Source organism: Artibeus jamaicensis, unplaced genomic scaffold, assembly GCF_021234435.1.
Source record: "Artibeus jamaicensis isolate MK-2021 breed Jamaican fruit bat unplaced genomic scaffold, CSHL_Jam_final contig_548, whole genome shotgun sequence".
NCBI classification, from domain to species: domain Eukaryota; kingdom Metazoa; phylum Chordata; class Mammalia; order Chiroptera; family Phyllostomidae; genus Artibeus; species Artibeus jamaicensis.
This window is the reverse complement of record NW_026521883.1, coordinates 18,984,046-18,999,278: the sequence shown is the minus strand read 5'-3', so window position 1 is coordinate 18,999,278 and position 15,233 is coordinate 18,984,046. Positions and strand designations below refer to the sequence as shown.

General features: G+C 39.1%; 1 long non-coding RNA gene across 1 annotated transcript in view; it reads left to right on the top strand.

Moving 5' to 3' along the window:
* The window catches only part of LOC128628137 (uncharacterized), a 72,969-nt gene that overhangs the window by 41,065 nt on the left and 16,671 nt on the right, over positions 1-15,233 (top strand). The window contains exon 2 of the long non-coding RNA XR_008392462.1: positions 10,043-10,176. This is a non-coding gene — a long non-coding RNA (uncharacterized LOC128628137). The remainder of the gene's footprint in view (positions 1-10,042; positions 10,177-15,233) is intronic.

Here is a 15,233-nt window from a genome sequence, read left to right as displayed (position 1 = left end):
GGCAAAACTATGGAGACAGTAAAAAGACCAGGGGTTAAGGGCAGGGGTAGGTGAAAAGGCAAAGCAAAAAGGGTTTTTAGGGTAGTGTAACTACTACGTATGATACTACAGTGATAGATACACATCATTGTACATTTGTCCAAGCCCATGGAATGTACACCACTAAGAGTGATCCCTATTATAAATTATGAATTTCAGATGATATGATGCACCAATGTAGTTCTTCAATTGTAGCAAACAATACTACTCTGGTTGGGAATATTGATAATGATAGACTGTGCTCATGCGGGGGCAGGGAGTATATGGGAAATCTCCATACCTTCATCTCAATTTTGCTGTGAACTTAAAACTGCACAAAAAAAATAAAGTCTTAAAAACTAGTAGGAGCCACGGCAATAACCTTAATTTTTTGTAGTATTACACAACATGTTCAGAGACCTGTATGAAAGGGTATCTATTGGGTTGGCCAAAAAGTAAATTTAATTTTTCCATAAAATAAGAGACACATTTTTTAATTTTCACCAATAACTTTATTGACTTGGATATTTTGACTATGTTGGCTGTCTCCAGTGAGGTGTAAGTCTTGGTTTGATTACTATCAACTTCAACTGGTCTCCTCCACCATGGAGCATTGTCCAGTAAGAACTCTCTAGCACAAAACTTCACAAACCACATTTGACATGTCTAGTTAGTCACAGCACCTTCTCTATATACTGCATAAATCTTTTTTTTGTGTTTCAGTTGCATTTTAACCTTTCTTGAAATAGGAAAGCATAATATGCTAAAAATGTTGATTATTTTCTTCTATCTTTAATATTAAAATGGCTACAGAAAAAGTCACTAATTTTTATTTAAATTTAAAAATATTTAAAGTATATTTTATTGATTATACTATTACAATTGTCCCATTTTCCTCTCCCTATTTTAAAAAGATTTTATTTATTTTTAGAGAGAGGGGAAGGGAGGGAGAGAAACAGTGACATGTGTAGTTGCCTTTCAAGAGCCCCCTACTAGGGACCTGGACTGAAACCCAGTCATGTGCCTTGATTGAGAATTGAACCAGGGACCCTGATTCTCAGGCCAGCACTAAATCCACTGAACCACCTGCCCAGGCTCATTTTCTTTTCTCCTTTATTCCCCTCTGCCCTGCACCCTGCCTCCCACCAACATTCCCTCCTTCAGTTCATGTCCATGGGTCTTACATATAAAGTTGTTTACTTCTCCATCTCCTATACTATTCTTAACCTCCCCCTATTTTGTACCTATCATTTATGCTTCTTATTCTCCGTACCTTTTCCCCCATTTTTCTCCCCTCCCCATCCCCTCTGGTAACCCTCCATGTGATCTCCATTTCTGTGATTCTGTTCCTGTTCTAGTTATTTGCTTAGTTCATATCTTTTCTTTCTTTCTTCTTCTTCTTTTTTTTTTGGTTCAGTCTCTGATAGTTGTGAATTTGTTGTGATTTTACTGTTCATAGTCTTGCTCTTCTTTTTCTTAGATAGGTCCCTTTAATAATTCATATAGTAAGGGCTTGGTAATGATGAACTTCTTTAACTTGACATTATCTGGGAAGCACTTTCTCTGCCCTTCCATTTTAAATGATAGCTTTGCTGGGTAGAGCAATCCTGGAGGTAGGTCCTTGCCTTTCATGACTTGGAATACTTCTTTCCAGCCCCTTCTTGCCAAGGTTTCTTTTGAGAAATGAGCTGAGTCTTATGAGAACTCCTGTGTAGGTAGCTGTCTCCTTCTCTCTTGATGCTTTTAAAAGTCTCTCCTTATCTTTAATCTTGGTAATATAATTATGATATGCCTTGGTGTATGCTTCCTTGGGTCCAACTTCTTTGGGACTCTCCGAGCTTCCTGGAAACCTATTTTGTTTGCCATATTAGGAAAGTTCTCTTTCATTATTTTTTAAAATAAGTTTTCAATTTCTTGCTCTTCCTCTTCTTTCTCTGGCACCCCTATGTTTAGGATGTTGGAACATTTAAAGTTTTCCTGGAGGTTCCTAAGCCTGTCCTCATTTTTTTGAATTCTCGTTTCTTCGTTCTATTCTGGTGGAATGTTTATTTCTTCCTTGTATTCCAAATGGTTGATTTGAATCCTGGTTTCCTCCCTTTCACTGTTGGTTCCCTTTATTTCACCTTTCATTGCCTTCACTTTTTCCTCTATTTTGCAACTGTACTCAACCATTTCTGTGAGTAACCTGATTACCAGTATTTTGAACTGTGCATGTGATGGGTTGGCTAGCTCTTCATCTCTTAGTTGTATTTTTTTCTGGAGCTTTGGTTCATTTTTTCATTTGGGCCATATTTTTTTTTGTCTCCGCATGCCTGTTACTTAGTAAGGGGTAGAGCCTTAGGTATTTCCCAGGGTGGGGCAATGCAGGTTGCTGCATTGTGGTGCTGTCTGTGGGGGAGGGGTTCAAGAGGGAACAATGCTGCTTGCTGGGCTCTCGGCTTTCAGTCACTTCCTCTTCTGGTGCTGATTTCCAGGTGAGTGGTTTTGTGTATGTTCTAGGACCCTGTGGGTCTCTCTAATGAACACTCCTGTGAAATTGAGAGTTTCTTTCACTACTGCAACCCCACAGGTTTTTACCATTAGAGGTTTTGAGACTTTATTTTCCCACACTGGAATCCTAGGTTGTGTGGTCTGTTTCACTCGCCAGTTGTTCGTCCTGGTTCATCCACTTGTAAATGTGAGACCACCAGCCGCTGGCTCACCCAATCAGTTTTCTAGCCCCTGCCTTGCCACTCGGCCTCTGCCCCGCCTTCCAGTGTCTGCCCCTCCTACCTGTCTGGATGAATGTTTCTTCTTTAACTCCTTGGTTGTCCGAATTCCATACAGTTCAATTTTCTGGCAGTTGTGGTTGTTTTTTGTTTTAAAATTTGTTGTTGTCCTTATTTTAATTGTCTGAGGAGGCAAAGTATATCTACCTATGTCTCCATCTTGTTCAGAATTTGCTATTTATTCAATTTTGATTTTTAAAAAAATACACACTGATATGACAGCTGTCACAATACAATCTAACAAAGTTGCTCCAAATGCATTTAAAGAGAACTAAGGGCTACTAGAGCCATCTTATGGAAAAAAACAAAGTTTTTGGCCAACCCAATATATTCATTATCTATCTATCTATGTATCTATCATCTATATTTTTATTTTTTAATCCTCACCTGAGGATACATTTATTGATTCTAGAGAGAGAGGCAGAGAGAGAGAGAGAGATGAGATGAGAGAGAAACATCAACAGGTTTTCTCCTGTACACCCCCAACCAGGGACAGAACCAGCAACCTAGGTTATGTGCCCTGACTGAGAATCAAACCTGTGACATTTTGGCATACAGGATGAAGCTCCAAGTAACTGAGCCATACTGGCCAGGGCTGGTCTATCTTTTATATTTGTCCATCTCTGTGTTAGGGTAACCAATTTGTCTCTAGTTTGCCTGGGCTATCCTGATTTTAGCATGAAAAGTTCTGCATGCCAGAAACTCCATTAATCCCAGGCAAAATGGAACAATTGATCACTCCATTCTGTGTATGTTTGTGCATAAGTATATTATCCCTATTCTAATAGATCTTTAGAAATGCAGTAGACAGACATTTGTTTTTGACCACTTTTATCCAAGATTGGCCTTACCGATCTATGCAGGGTGTAGTTATATTTTTATGTTTAATTTTGCCTCACATATTTTGAGCATTTTTTATAATCAAATAACTGCTATTCTTTTCAAGAACCTGGAAATCTCTTGGTGTTTCTTACAGCTTTATAATTTTACCTTTCAAATCTAGTCTATTTAAACTCTGCCATATCTTAATGTTCTTCCTGCCAAGGTTTAGTTACAAAGAAATAACCCTTCCCTTGTCATCACATTTACTTTTCATAAATCTTCTCAACAGACACAGAGGATGTTTTCTTGTCTAGCTTTTTCTTTTCAGTTTTCCAGCTTCTTGCCTAAATATTCTCTCTTCATCCTATGACTGCCCGCCTGCTTAGTCATCAATTGTTGTTTTGAATACTCATATTCTTCAAGAACCCTCCATAATAATACATGTCTTGTGGGGTCACAAAGGAAACATTCTAAGATGCGATTAATTTGGACTATTTTCTATAAGTTTGTAATAGTTGGATTTGGCTTTATATTATCCACTAGGAACATTTTGTTATTTTAATTAAAAGCACAAACAAAAATGTATGTAGGTAGAAAGAAAAGAAGTAGGAAAAATAGTTAAGAAATAGAATTATATTTTCAAGTTTTTAAAGCCAGTATCATTTAATAGCCACAATAATGCAGTTCAATATTATATGTTTCTATTAATAAAGATCCAGTGTGTCTGGGTTTAAATTTATATGTATAAATAATATGTAAAAAGCCCCAGCTGGTGTAGCTTAGTGGATTGAGCATGGGCCTGGGAACCAAACAATCGCAGTTTGATTCCCAGCCAGGGCACATGCCTGGGTTGCAGGTCAGTTCCCAGCAGGGGACACATGAGAGGCAACCATACATTGATATTTCTCTCCTTCTCTCCTCCCCTTATCCTCTAAAGATAAATAAAGTCTTAAAAAAAATAATATGTAAGAAGATGCAATATATGATACATAAAATTATAATGTATAATAAAATATAAATAATATAAAATATGTTATATGTAACAAAATATATAATATATACACGTGCACACACATATACATAAATATATACACATCATATATATGTGGATATACATATAAATACATATCTATACATGTATTTGAAAAATTTGATTATAGCTAGTTTCTAAACAAATCAGAGAAATATATTTAAAATAAGAGTATAGCTAAAGCTAATATAGATATACTTTAAAAATTAAAAACAGGGTATAAAATAGAAAATAAAACTCTTCATATATTTCTCATGACTAGGAATCACTGTCAACAGTTTTTGATGTAGTCTTTTGTATTACATCACTAGATAGAATCAAGTACATCTTGATTCACTAGGTTGTATCTCAGGACTGGGCCAGCTTGATTAGTTTTGAAAGACACCTGATCAAACTGGTAGTGACCAGAATTGGGCCTGTAGTCTAGGGTGGACAGGGAGTGGGAAGAGACCAGACAAGCCTCTACTGTGCTAAGTACATTGTAGGCCTTCTATAGTGTAGTTTTGCCCACCCGAATTAGCTGACAGGAGCTGTGAGCCATGGTGTTCTAGACCCAGTAAGTTTGAGCTGAGGACAGAAATTAATTAGAGGAAAGACTCAACAGTTGGGACCGAGAAAGAATGACCTCTCATTATCACTTTGGTCATACTCCCTTAGATACCCATTTTCTCTATAGTTCCTGGCTCTGACTGGCATCTACTTAATTGTATCTTATTTGTACCAGGTTATACAGGCTTAGCAAATAGTGAAAAGTGAAAAGAAAAAGAATATCATCTCTATCTCACCATAGGGAGGTAGCCATTGTATTCTTTGGATAATAGTTAATGCCCTTCTCTTTTGTGTCATGTATTTAACATATATATATATTTAATTAAAAAAACTCTCACCTGAGGATGTACTTATTGATTTTATAGAGAGAGGAAAGTGGAAATAGAGAAACATCAATGTGAGAGAGAAATATCAATTGGCCTTCCTTTACATGCCCTGACTGGGGATTGAACCCAGAATCTTCTGATGTACAGGATGATGCTCCAACCAACTGAGCCACCTGGCCAGAGCTATCATATGTTTTTCAATTATTATCCAATATTTAAGATATACAAAAAGGTATAAGAAATAATACAGTTAACATCCAGGTACTCAACATCCTGCTTAAGAAATAAAACTTTCATTTGTACTATTAAAGTTCTCATTGAGCCTTTTTCCTGCCATGTCTTTTTTCCTGTCCTTAAGAGATGACCATTATACTGAATCTCTTTATATTCTTTTAAAAATATTTTATTTATTTATTTTTAGAGAGAGGGGAAGGGAAGGAGAAAGAGAGAGAGAGAAACATCAATGTGTGGTTGTCTCTTGTGCATGCGCCACTGGGGACCTGGCCTGCAATGCAGGCATGTGCCCTGACTGGGAATTGATCCAGTAACACTTTGGTTCACAGGCATGTGTTCAATCCACTGAGCTACACTAGCCAGGGCTGAATTTCTTTATATTCTTACATCATAAGTGACAAAAAATAAGTGAGTAGAATTGATGAAGTCTAAATATACATGGAAATGGAGATGAACAACTGGTGCACCCATCATTAAGTAAAGTAAAAATATTGCTTTACATGTTTTTAAAATTTACATAATTATTTTTATACATAGCATTTCGTGCTTAATATTATGTTTGTGAGAATTAACCATGCTGATATAGCTCTAACTTCTCCCCCCTTTTCATTGATGTATATATATTTCTTTGTATGACTTGACTACCATGTATTCATCCATTCTTTTATGAATAGAAATTAATAATTAACTATAAGTTGTTTCATAGTTCATTTTTACAGATAGTAAACTTTAAAAAAATTGGTTCTAGAGAGAGGGGAAGGGAGGGAGAAAGTGAAGGAGAGAAACATCTATCGGCCTCCTCTTGCACATACCCAAACTGGGGACTGAACTCGCAACCCAGGCATGTGCCCTGACCAAGAATCAACTGGGGACCTTTCACTTTGCAGAATGATGCCCAACCAGCTGAGCCATGATGGCCAGGGCATAGACAGTAAATTTCTTTTATGGTTGTTTTTTCATGTACATGTAGAAAGTTTCTGTTGGGTATACACTGAAGAGGAAATTGTTCGATTTTACTAGATATTGACAATTTAGGGTACTATTTTCCATTATTCCACAGCTTCACCAACACTTGGTGTTTATTATTATTATTTTTTTCACCTTTTTATTTTTAAGTTATATTTTATTGATTATGCTATTACACTTGTCTTAATTTTTCCCCCTTACCCTCCTCTACCCACTTCCTCAGGCAATCCCTATGCCATTGTTTATATCCATGGGTCATGCCTTTAAGTTCTTTGGCTACTCTGTTTTCTATATTGTACTTTACATCCCCATGGCTATTCTGTGACTACCTATTTGTACTTCTTAATCCCCTCACCTCTTCACCCATTCCCCCACAACCCCCTCCCATCTGGTAATTATCAAAATGCTCTGTGTATCCATTATTCTGCCATTCTTCTCATTTGCTTCATTTTCTTTTTAGATTCAATTGTTGAAAGATATGTATTTATTGCCATTTTATATTTTGTAGTTTTGATCTTTTTTTTTAAGTCAGACTCTTTAACATTTTATATAATAATAGTTTGGTGATGGTGAACTCCTTTAGTTTTTTCTTTCAGGAAGCTCTTTATCTGTCCTTGGATTTTAAATGATGGCTTAGCTAGGTAGAGCAATCTTGGTTGTAGGTCCCTGCATTTGATGACTTTGAATATTTCTTGCAATCCCTTCTAGCCTGCAAAGTTTCTTTAGGGAAATCAGCTGATAGTCTTATGGGAACTTCTCTGAAGGTAACTAACTTCTTTTTTCTTGCTGCCTTTAAGATTCTCTTTATCTTTAACCTTTGGCATTTTAATTATGATGTGTCTTGGAGTGGGCCTTTCTGCATGCATCTTGTTTGGGACTCTGTGCTTCCTGGGCTAGCATTTCTATCTCCTTCACAAAATTAGGGAAGTTTTATTTTCATTGTTTTTTTCAAAAATAAACTTCCCATTCTTGCTATTTCTCTTCTCCTTATGATACCCCTATTATGGCAGTGTTGGAACACTTGATGTCCCAGAAACTGTGTGTACTATCCTTGTTTTTTGGATTCTTTTTTCTTCTTGTTCTGATTGCTTGTTTTTTTTTTTGCTTCCTTGTGTTCCAAATCATTAATGTGATTCTTTGCTTCATCTGCTCTACTGTTTTTTTTCCCTGTAAACTATTCTTCATGTCTTACTGGATCTTTTTTATGCTGTTGAGGTCATCACTAAGTTTCTTGAGCATCCTTTTAACCAGTGTTTTGAACACTGCATCTGATAGACTGCTTATCTCCATTTTATTTAGTTCTTTTCCTGGAGTTTTGATGGTTCTTTTATTTGGGCTGTGTTTCTTTGTCTCCTCATTTTGGCAGCCTCCTTGTGTTTTTTCTATGTTGTTAGGTAGAGCCGTTACATCTCCCAGGCTTGACAGAGTGGCCTAATGTAGTAGGTGTCTGGTAGGGTCCAGTGGCACAGCCTCCCCTATCACCCAAGCTGGGTTTTTGATGTGTACCCTTTTTGTGGGCTGAGAACACCCCCTCTTGTAGTTGAACCTTGGTTGCCATTGAAAAGTCAATGGAAGCCCTGGCTGGCATAGCTCAGTGGATTGAGCGTGGGCCTGCAAACCAGAGTATTGTGGTTCGATTCCCACTCAGGGCACATGCCTGGGTTGCAGGCCAGTTCCCAGCAGGGGACGCATGAGAGGCAACCATACATTGATAATTCTCTCCCACTCTTTCTCCTTCCCGTCCCCTCTCTTGAAAAATAAATAAATAAAATATTTAAAAAAAAAAAGAAAAGTCAATGGGAAGGATTTACTCAGGCCATGCAGCTGCAATGACTGGCTGTGACCGCTGAACACCAGCCTCTGCTCTTGTGGAGGATCAGCTGTGCATGGGCAGGGTGGTGATGCTCCAACATAGTCTGTAGCTGTCCACTGGGTGCACAGGTTTGGGGTTTTCCAGGTGGTGCAGTCTAAGGTCGGCCCCTGCCTGTGTTTTGCTTGGGGCCACCCTGACTGGGCTATAAAGCAATCTGAGATGGCTGCTACTTGTGCTGGGCTTGAGATTCCCACATGAAGCCAAGCTATAAATTTAAATTGGCTGCTGATATTGCCAGACCTGGGGCCACTTAGCAAGAGGTATGTGGTTTGGAGGTTCACTGAGACCATTTGTTTGAAAAGAGTTAGGAAGTTGTGAGGCCTGAGCCACGACCCATTCATATGAAAAAGCCACTGTTAACAGTTGTAAGTTGGATGGGATAGAGCCTCAGGGGATCTCTGGAGCAGGGTAAACAGTATTATCCAGGTTGATGGAGTCTTAGATATGGTGTCAGCTTGCCAGCTCTGTGGCTCTGTGGGGGGGTTGTGCAGAAAAGGGACAATGGCCTCCACCCACCTTTCTGTTGAGAGAAAGCTGTTCTCTAACTCTCACCTTAATGTCAGACACTTCAGTTCTTCCCTATGTGCCTCTGGTGCCTTTCAGAATGGTGTGTTGGTCCTGGAGCTCAGAGGGAATAAGTGTGCATAAGTCTGTGCATGGGTTCTTTATGGGGAACTGCTTGGTACTCCAGAAGTTTCTTCCACTGACTCAGTCCCTGCTGGTTTTTGCAGACAGAAATTATGGGACTTAACTTCCTGGCACTGGAACCATGGGCCTGGTGTGGGGCTGAGACTTCTCACTTCTGAGATATCCTCCCCAAATTTTTATCCACTACTTGTGGATGTGGGACCAGCCTGTTTTATGTCTTCATCCCTCCTACCAGTCTGGAAGGATGTGGTTTCTGTAATTCTGTAGTTGTCAGACTTCCTCTTAATTTGATTTCTGATGGTTCTAAGTGATGGTTGCTCTATAATTTTGTTGTAATTTGATATGGTTGTATGAGGAGGCGAGCCATGTGTACTATCTTGACTGGAAGTCCAAATACTTGGTATTATTAGACTTTAAATTCTGCTAATCTACCCTGACCTGTGTGGCTAACTTGGTTGGGCATGGTCTCACAGAACAAAAGACTGACCAGGAATCTGGTTTGATTCCTGGTCAAGGTACATGCCTGGGTTGCAGGTTTGGTCCCTGGTCAAGGAGCGTGCAAGCAGCAGCCATTTAGCCATTGGATGTTTCTTTTTCACATTGATGAGGGAGAGAGGGGATTTCTCTCCCTCTTTTCCTCTCTTTCTAAAAATAAATAAATAAAACCTAAAATTTTTTTTTTTGCTAATCCGATGGGGTGAAATGGCATTTCATTGTAATTTTTATTTGTAATCCCCTTAGTGAAATTGAGCCATTTATTTATTTGTTTATTTGTCATGACCTGAAGACATTTTCTCATTGTTTTTAGAGAGAAAGTGGGAGAGAGAAAGGGAGAGAGAGAGAAACATGAATGTGAGAGATAAACATCGATTGGTTGCCTCCCATACATTCCAAGACTGCGGATTGTAGATGCCTGAACTGGGGATCAAACCTGCAACCTAGGTATGCACCCTGACCAGGAATCCAGCCTGCAACCTCTCAGTTGTGGGATGACACTCCAGCCAACTGAGCCACACCAGCTAGGGTGAGCCCCTTAATTTTATACATAGACTTATATAATTAAGATCATCCTGTACGTAATATTTTTGAATATTGTTCTACTTGTAATTGAAATATAATCATTTCCCCTTGTTACATGCTCTTCATAAATAATTTTTAATGGCCACACAATGTTCCAGCATGTGAGTGGAATAAAACATTTTGCTATTATTTAAAATTCAGATTGCATCCATATTTTTCTGTGATGGATGAGGCTGTGAATGAATATGACTAGAAAGAATTTTATGTATTTTGGATGATTTCCTTAGGTTGGCTTTCTAGAGGTGAATTTTGGGTCAAATGATATGCATGATTCTAGAGCTCTTGCTGTGTAAATTGCCAAATTGCTCTTCAAAAAGCTTGTACTAATATTCTTGCCAACTAGCAGTATACAATTGAACCTGAAATTTGGAGGGTATTGCTAATGTCTTTTCCTGATTCTGGGAAGAGTGGTTCCAAATACTTTCTATATGCAATTCAGTCTGTCCTGAGCCAGAGGACACAGATATGGGCACTACAGAGAAGGGCCAAAGGCTTGAATATTACAGTTTCTTTTCCAAAGGAAAAGACTGCTTCTCATGCTTTTCCTGGGAGGACTGCCTACGTGAAGGAGCAGGGGAGTCACTACTAACCTTGCACAGCTCCCTGCTCAGAAGGCTCCCTTCTTCTCCTAGTATCTTTCTTCTGGTGTGGCTCATCTCTGCAGATAAACATAGAGGAGTAAGAAATCAGTTTTCAAGAAATCAAGTCTTTTAAACTCTCAGATGCACAGTTTAAAACACTGGTCATCAGGATCCTCACAGAACTGGTTGATTATAGCCACAAATTAGAGAAACATATGAAGGCGAAACTAATTGAAATGAATGGAATTGCACAGGAAACCAATAGCGATGAAAAGGAAACTGGGACTCAAATCAATGGAGTGGACCAGAAGAAACCAAATAATGGCCAAACAGAAAAGAATCAAGAAGCAAGAATTCAAAGAAATGAGGAGAGTCTTAGGAACCTCCAGGACATCTTTAAACGCTCCAATATCCGAATTATAGGGGTACCAGAAAGGGGAAAGGCACAGCCACCAGTGGAAAACTTATTTGCACAAATAATAAAGGAAAATTTCCCCAATCTGGCAAAGGAAATAGACTTCCAGGAAATCCAGGAAGCTCAGAGAGTCCCAAAGAAGTTGGACCCAAGAAGGAACACACCAAGGCATATCATAATTACATTAGCCAAAATTAAAATGAAGGAGAGTATCCTAGAAGCAGCAAGAGCTAAGGGGACAGTCACCTACAAAGGAGTCCCCATCAGACTGTCAACAGATTTCTCAAAAGAGACCTTACAGGCAAGAAGGGGCTGGAAAGAGGTATTCCAAGTCATGAAATCCAAAGACCTACAACCAAGATTGCTCTATCCAGCAAAACTTTCATTTAGAATGGAAGGACAGATAAGGTGCTTCTCAGATAAGATCAAATTCAAGGAGTTCATCATCACCAAGCCCTTATTATAGGAAATGTTAAAGGGACTTATCTAAGAAAAAGAAGTTAAAGAAACATGAACAGTGAAAGGACAACAAACTCACAGTTATTAACAACCACACCTAAAACAAAAGCAAACTAAAAGGACAGCTAGATCAGGAGTGGAGACATAGAAATGAAGATCTCAAGGAGGGTTAGCAACAGGGTAGTGGGAGGAGGAGATGGGGGGAGAAGGTGCAGAAAATAAGTAGCATAGACAGTAGATAGAAAATAGATGGGGGGGCAAGAGTAGCGTGGGAAATGTAGAATCTAAAGGACTTGAGACACATGGTCATGAACTGAAGGGGGGTAATGGTGGGGATGGGGGGGTAGGGTGGAGGGGAATGAAGGGGGGAATAGAACAACTGTAACAGCATAATCAATTAAAAAATAAATAATAAAAAAAGAAATCAAGTCTTTTTTTTTCTGGAAATAAAATAGTATATTATCTATCACATTTTATGTAATGCTCAGTTAGAGTCAACAAATATTAGGCACCTGCCATTTGCCAGGGTAGTTCCTGGGAATACAATGGTGAACAAAATATATTATGATAGTTTATTGTTGTAAGCACAAATACTATGGTAGTATATTTAGTATATACACTGTAATAACCACGCTGATTGTAGAGAGTAATAACAGCTATTCTATAATTTGCGATAATACTTAAGATTACTATAGTGACTAGCAATTCCTGAGAATTTGTTTTTATGAAAGAGTAGTTTTTCAGGCACTGCAGAAAATAAGGTGTTAAGAGTATAGGTGGATATTTTTTCCTGATTTCTAGATCTTTATTAGATGAGCAGGTTGGTTGCCAGATTGGTTACTTATTAAAACTGGCACAGTGCCCTGCAGGGCTAATGTGTGAATAATAAGTAGTGCTTCTCTGGGCACTGGCCCTGCCCTCATTAGCATCCCCCAGGATCTGCTCCTGCCATGTGGATCTCCATGGTGCCCCCAACTTTCCACTAAGAGCCTTCAGGGGTGGGGTCTCAGTGCTGCTCATACGTCATAGGTGACTCTTTAAAAAGGGATCTTAGAGATGGCAGGGTAATTTAATGGCCATGTGTAACATTTGTAGCTCCATAGGCTAAGCTAATGGTGAAAGCAATGAAACCCTGGGGTCCAGAGCAGGGTATTTTCACAGGTAGGGTGAAGGAGGCACTGGCAGTCCATGCTTGCTGTGGAAGGGTTTCTTTTAATAAAAAAAATACTTTCAAATGTTCATGTATTTGCTAATAGGTCATGAGGGAAGGAAGGATGTAGAAATAGCTAAAGAGGGAACCACAATATTCTGAGTTGTCTGATTGAGGGAATTATCTGTGTGCAGGAAACTAGAAGAGGAATAACCTTCTCCACAGACCTGTGCAAATCTTGCCACACAGTCCAGTCTGGGAATCTGTTAGCTACAAATATCATGTTCCAACTCTTCATGGAGTGGGCTTTCTCAAGCTATATCTTGATGAAGCTATGTCTTGAACTCTAAGGACAGTTTTTATTCTTTCTATGCACACATTTCCAGCAAAAATTTACCAATATAATTTATGTAATTGTAAGATGTAATGATGTATTTATTGCAGTGTTTTCAGCTTTTGCTATTTGGCAACACTTTCCAATAGCAATGTTGCAAAACAAACCAAAAAAACCCCTGACTTTTAAGAGCTCACACTGTTAGTGAGCTGATTATCCAAGCCAATAGAATTTAAACACTCTTGGGTAAAATTTCTCTGTATAAAAAATTGTGTCTCATCTATTAATTTTATAAGCATATTCATTATTATTACTATTATTAAAACTAATGAATTCAACTTGGCCTTGAATCGCCATATAATTAGAGAAATAAAATTTTCTCTCTGAATGCTGTACTCATTGGGAATGGGTAATTTCACTGCTCCAGCCAGTTCTATTATTAATTTCAGGGTTGTTCGGTTTAGCTTCAATTAAAATCAAACATTTATTTTATTACTTTCAATTTAGTTGAATTATCTTTGAAGAGGTAATGTGGGTAATACATGCATGAGGTAGTATATGCAATGGTAGTAAAATCTGAGCAGTTTGAAGGGGTGGGCAGAGAAGGTAAGGCTCTGTCCCACCACTGACTCCTGTATCTGAGCCTCTGCAGTGGCCACCACTGTTGTTAGAGGTTTGTTTGTGTGTGTCCTGTGAAAGATATATCATCAGGGATCAGTCAATGTATATTTTCATATATCTCTATGCACATGTAATTTTAAAAAAGACTTTATTTATTTATTTTTAGAGAGAGGGGAAGGGAGGGAGAAATAGAGGGTGAGATGCATCAACGTGGGGTTGGACCCAACTGGTGAACTTTTGGTTCACAGGCCGACATTCAATCCACTGAGACACGCCAGCCAGGGCTGTGATTTTATTTTTAATAAATGGCAGCATGATATAAATACTTTGGTGTAAATAGTTTTTATGTAATGTCGGGAACTGCCCTGCCTGGTTTCAGGAGCTGTAACCTCCCCATAGCTGAGGATTCGCAGGAATCTTCAGAGAAATTTTTTAACAAATAAAAGAAACTTTTCTGAAATTCCTCCTGCCACAAGCTAGGCGATTACCAATCTAGTTTCAGCTTTGTTTTCACTCCGTCCGCACCTTTAAATCCTACTTCTCGCTAGTGAAAGGAATGTAGTGGGTCAGAAATAGGCTGTTGGTGTAAGACAGTCAGGGAGAGGGTGGACTTTCCTCCTATCCCAACTCCGCTTAAGGATTTCGGGTTGTCCCCCAAGCATTTAAGACTGCGAGGCAGGGCTCGAAGCACTGGACAGCCAACCTTCATGCTGCGATTCCCCGGAGGAGCCAGAAGTTAGACCTGGTGGTATTGGAGGTCCCTATAAGGCCCCTGCGTGTCTCGGGAATTGATCTCAGACACCCTCGGGAGGTTTCAACTCGTGGGAACACTAGAATTCTTTAGCCGAGGGGAGGAAGTGCCTTTCGTTTTCCGAGCTCGGCAAATGCTTAAGGCTCTCATACAAAACCTAGGACTAACGCTAAATTCTTCTGGAAAGTGATCTTTGGAGTCCGGTTGAAATCGAAACACTCATTCACTATCCGCTTTTCCTTATGCAGGCGGATGGAGAGAAGAGGCAAAATCGAAAAGGCCACAAGAGGTGGCTTGAAAGAAAAAATTTGCTGAGATGATTGTAAATTGTCCTGTAATTATTTGATGTTTTTAAAGCCAATTAAAGGGAAAATCATTGCTCTTTCTCCCAAGCCTAGTTCTAGTTGGGGGTTGTGCAGCGGGGATGGGCTCGTGAGTGTTTTTACAGCCTGCCTCTCTTTGCGTAGACTTTTACTTGCAGCCTCCAGAAACCTAGTGTTCTAATCTGATCCACGTACCAGCTAATCCTGTCATGGGTAGATTCCAGCAGGGAGTGCCCTTGAGGCTTTTAAATGCTCGACCCAGGCCTGTGAGGTTGTGGCAAATAC